The sequence below is a fragment of the Mus caroli genome, unplaced genomic scaffold (assembly GCF_978045245.1).
Source record: "Mus caroli unplaced genomic scaffold, Mus_caroli_1 scaffold_6, whole genome shotgun sequence".
Classification (NCBI taxonomy): Eukaryota; Metazoa; Chordata; class Mammalia; order Rodentia; family Muridae; genus Mus; species Mus caroli.
In genome coordinates this window covers 8,230,001-8,234,933 of record NW_028227261.1, presented here as the reverse complement: position 1 = coordinate 8,234,933, position 4,933 = coordinate 8,230,001, and the positions used below count along the sequence as shown (strand labels likewise).

General features: G+C 53.2%; 1 protein-coding gene across 3 annotated transcripts in view; it reads left to right on the top strand.

Annotated features, from left to right (window-relative positions):
* The first annotated feature begins 469 nt into the window (after positions 1-469).
* Positions 470-4,933, top strand: part of Mad2l2 (mitotic arrest deficient 2 like 2) — a 16,212-nt gene continuing 11,748 nt past the window's right edge. Inside the window, exon 1 of one of the 3 annotated variants that reach the window (XM_021159859.3) lies at positions 470-660. The gene's annotated coding sequence lies outside the window, so the exon portion shown is untranslated. The remainder of the gene's footprint in view (positions 661-4,933) is intronic. The other 2 variants (XM_085838597.1, XM_085838598.1) reach the window with 2 other exon arrangements.

Genomic DNA, 4,933 nt, shown 5'->3' with positions numbered 1-4,933 from the left:
TGCCACAAAGCACGAAAAAGTGAGTGTCCAGTTCGGTGTTAGGGAGCAGATCAGGCGGCGGGACACAGAGCCCGGAGGCAAGGGGACACCAGGTGCAAAGTGGAGACAAGAGTTAGGCGGACAGACAGACATACAGAGAGACGCGCCGGTCAGAGGGCAAAGAGGGAAGCAGAGCATCCTCCCTTTCAGCAGGTTGCGGACCGTGGTCAGGGTGGTCCACCAGGTGAGCGATGGGCGGGGCCGGGGGCGGGCCGAGCCGAGCCTTACCTGTCAGGCGACGGGGAGGGGACCGAGGGCTCAGGGCCGAGCGCCTTCGGGAGTGGAGCGCAGCGGAGGGCGGAGGGAGAGGTGCACGGGTGGCAGGAGGCTGCTCGGGCTGCGAAGGAGGGAGTGAGCGAGGGGCGGGGACCGCGCGCAGGGAGGGGACGTAGGAGGGGCCGCCGGGCTCCGCGACCTCCCGCCGAGGGCCAGCCCCTGGTCGGGCCGAGCCCCGAGCGCTGCGGGCGCTGCGCCCTAGCCAGCTGCGCTCGCCGATCGCCGCCCGCTCCCCCGAGGCCTTGGCGCCGCCGCCAAGGCGCGGGGCAGACAAAGGAGGCAGACAAAGGCGAGCGCAGCCCCGCGGCCGTGTGGGCACCGGGCGAGGCGGGCCCGCTCCTCCGGGTGCGTAAAACCCACCTCGGCGAGGCCCCGGGGCGCGTGGGACGGGAGGGGCACCGGGCAGCGGTGGCGCATCTGGAGTGGCCCCGTGGGGGGGGGGGTGCGGGGGACAAAGGGCAGCGGCAGGGCGTCCCTGGCGGACCCACTACCCCCAACAATAGATCCAGGCTGTGAGTTCAGCTGCAGCCGCGTCTGGCGGGGCAGGAGCCGGCGGGGTCCCCAAAAGGATTATTCCGCCTAGGCTGTCAAATGGGACGGAAGAAATGCCCGCGGCAGGGAAGGCGGGACCGACAGCGGCGAGGCCTTTGTAGCCTGAGAAAGTGCGCGGAGGGGGGGAGGTTCTCAGAGAAGTCCCTGTACTAAAGGGGTGTGCGAGAGAACCTCAAAGAGTGGTCGGACCTCACCTAGGTACCTATAGCACACTTGTGCCTTCTTTTCACCTCCCTCCCAACACACACACACACACACACACACACACACACACACACAGTCAGCTTCTCGCCACATTTCTGTCCCTAACCACCGGCTTTGCGCGCGCTCCTCAGCCAAGCCCAATCCGGACAAAGCCAGCCAGCCCTGAGGCGGCTCATTCATCACCGCGCGGGGTGTCCTGCCGACCCTGGGAGTCCGGGAATGCTGGGTTACGGGTCCCACGGCCCCCATAACTCACAACGGGGTCAATGGGGCCGCCGACATTGCAAAGATCAAAGAGTAATGGGGCGGACCTGGCACGTGGGAAGAAAGGGAGGCTTCCATTTCCAGTGTGACAAACTGTGGCTTAGAGGTTTGGTAGTGCGGTTCCGCATCAAGCAAGATTCCTCCTCCAGTGCCAAAGGATAACCTTCGGCAAATTAATTTCTTCGAGGGGGTCATTGTAGGGAACTCCGGATTAAAGGCTTAATGGCAGAGGTCTGTGTAAGAAAAATGTCCTGAACCTCCCAGCCCACAGAAGAGGCTCCAGGGAAATTAAACCATTGTCATTGTTGAAGATATCACATGACCATGGCCGGCACAGAACAGCTTGGTGAGTGAGAAGCTAGGTGCTTACTAGCTGGAAGGTTAAGACTGCTTCTGTGAGTACCTACCGGACACAACTCAAACTCGGGAGAATAGATTGCAGAAGAGTAAAAGCAAAGTCAGTTTCGCTCCTAGCACTGAGTTCCAGGACTTGAGAGAGATCTTATCTCAACAAACAAACAAACAAACAAAAATACAGGCAGAACAGTTAGAAACTGTAGCAGAAAAGAGACTGGACTTAGGAGAGGAAGTAGTAAGCAGGGAGGGGGGCTCTTCAAGGATCAGGCAGTGGCCTGGTGTGCATGGCCAGTTGATGCCCCTTGGAGGCAGTTGCTCTGCCTGTTACCCAAGTGTGGGATTCTGTTCCCCCAAGTCCTTCCAAGAGTGACTCAGTTAGGAGAGGACTAGGCTCCTACCCCATTCAGATTATGGTGACGTGGGGCCTCGGTTTCCCTATCTGTAAGATGGGTCAGTTGATTGGCCAAAGTAGATCTAAATGCCCAACAGCAGATGAGAGTACAAACACACTGTGGTCCTTCAGGAGAAGGGGATGTTAACTAGTCCTAAAAAGGAATTCTGAGAACAGCAGAGAGGCCCAACGTGAAAAAATGCGTGATGCTAAGCCTGACCGCCTGCATTCGAATCCCAAGGCCCACATGTAAGGAAAGAAGTGACTCCCCCAAATTGCCCTTTGACCTTTATATACACGTGCAATGATGCATGCCTCCCAATAAATATAATTTACTAATTTTTTTAAAATCAATTTATTTTTTACACTCCATATTCCATTCACCACCCCCCATCCACCCTCCGACTGCTCCACATCCCACACGTCGCCCCCCCTCTGTCTTCACATGGATCCTCCCCCCCCCACCTGACCTCTAAACTCCCTGGGGCCTCCAGTCTCTTGAGGGTTAGGTGCATCATCTCTGAATGAAGATCCGGAAGTCCTCTATTGTATGTGTGTTGGGGGCATCATATCAGCTAGTATATGCGGTCTTATTTGGTGGTCCAGTGTTTGAGAGATCTTGGGGGTCCAGATTAATTGAGACTGCTGGACCTCCTACGGGATTGCCCTTCTCCTCAGCTTCTTTCAGCCTTCCCTAATTCAGCAACAGGGCTCAGCTGCTTCTGTCCATTGGTTTGGTGCAAATAACTGTATCTGACTCTTTCAGCTGCTTGTTGGGTCTTTTGGAGTGCGGTCACAATAGATCCCATTTTGTGAGTGCTCCATAGCCTCAGTAACAGTGTCAGGCCTTGGGACCTCCCTTGAACTGGATCCCACTTTGGGCCTGTCGATGGACCTATAATTTACTAATTAATTAGTTAATTGAAGGAATGACTAGGGTTCAATTCCCAGCACCAAAAACATCAAGCAAGAAATATGTGTGTGTATATATATATATGTATATACGTACACATGCGCACACAAAACAGATCACAACTTGGATAAACCTTATCATCTTTAAGCTCTTTAAACTAAGTCAAACAAGCCAGATAAAAGATTTCACAGGGGTCCAATTACATTTTTGTTTGGTTTGTTTGTTTGTTTTTTGAGACAGAGTTTCTCTGTGTAGTCCTGGCTAACTCTCACTCTGTAGACCAGGCTGGCCTCAAACTCAGAAATCTGCCTGCCTCTGCCTCCCAAGAGCTGGGATTAAAGGTGTGCGCTACCACGCCCGGCTTGTTTTGTTTCTTGAGGCAGGGTTACTCTGTTTAGGCCTGGCTGACCTGGAACTCATTTTACAGATCAGGCTGGCCTTGAATGCAGAGATCCTCCTGCCTCTGCTTCCTGGGTGCTGGGACTAAAGGCGTGCGCCGCCACAACCTGTGCAAGTTTCTTTAAGTGTTTGAGTGTTTTGCCTGCATGCATGTTTGTGTACGACGTGAATGTCATACCCAGGGAGGCAAGAGAGGGCCTTGGATGCCCTGCAACTGAAATCACAGATGATCGTAAGCCATCATGTGGGTGCTTGGAACCAACTTGGGGTTCTCAGCAAGAGCAACAAGTGCTCTTTAACTGCTGAGCCATCTCCCCAGCCCCCCCTCTTTTCTAAAATAACATATGTTATTATTATGTGAGTGTGTGCACCCAAATATATATACATGTGTGTGCCACCCTGCATGTGTTACAGGTCACAGAATAACTTTCTGGAGTTGATTTTCTTTTCCCACTGCGTGTGTCCCAGGGACCCAATCCAGGTTTTCCGTTTTGGTGACTTTTTTTTTTGGCTATAATTGATGACATTGTTCTAGAATTGGTTAGTGGAATGCTTATCTCTTCAACTGTCCTACAATGGTCCACTGGAGTACATACAGAAAAAATAAAAGTGAGCTTTATAATTTATCAATTATTTTTCAGTGAAGTTATTCATTAAAAAGTATCAGCTAAGCCAGGTGGTGTGGCACACACCTTTAATCCCAGCAGTTAGGAGGCAGAAGCAGGCAGATCTCTGTGAGTTCAAGGCTAGCCTGGTCTACAGAGCAAGTTCTGGGATAGCCATGGCAGATATACAGAGAAACCCTGGCTTAGAAAGGAAGAGGAAGAGGAGGAAGAAGAGAATGAAGGAGAAGGAAGAGGAGGAGAGAGAGGGACCACCCTTCCCAGGTCCCTTTCCCGTGCAATGGTGCTTGCCACCTACATTCAGGGCAAATCTTCCCTGCCTCAATCAATCCTCTCCAGAAAAACGCTCTTAATACAGGCACTTCCAAAGCCAGCCTCCTAGCCCACCATAGTTCATGGTGTGCTGTTGGCCCTGAGACCAGCGAGGCCAGCACCCTCAAGGAGGGAATGGCGGCGTGTGTGGCCTGTGTTCTAACTGAAGGGTTGGAAGCTATCCAGTGTCATGTGCCTGAGGAAGCAGCTTTGGTGTAGGTTGGAGGTCAGCAGTGGATCCTAGGACCAGGGGCAGCTGTGTATGCCAGGTCCTGCTCTAGAAAGCCAAGTGAGATTGAAGGATTCTGTGCTGGTCACCAGTTGGTGCATAGCATGTCTGTCTCCCCGTCCCCCCTCCCCCCAGAGCACCCAGGGGAACCATCGGTTGCATTGAGAAATGAAAAAGACGCCGGGCGTGGTGGCGCACGCCTTTAATCCCAGCACTCGGGAGGCAGAGGCAGGCGGATTTCTGAGTTCGAGGCCAGCCTGGTCTACAAAGTGAGTGCTAGGACAGCCAGGGCTACACAGAGAAACCCTGTCTCGAAAAAAACAAACAAAAAAAACAAACAAAAAAAAAAAGAGAAATGAAAAAGACGAAGGTCG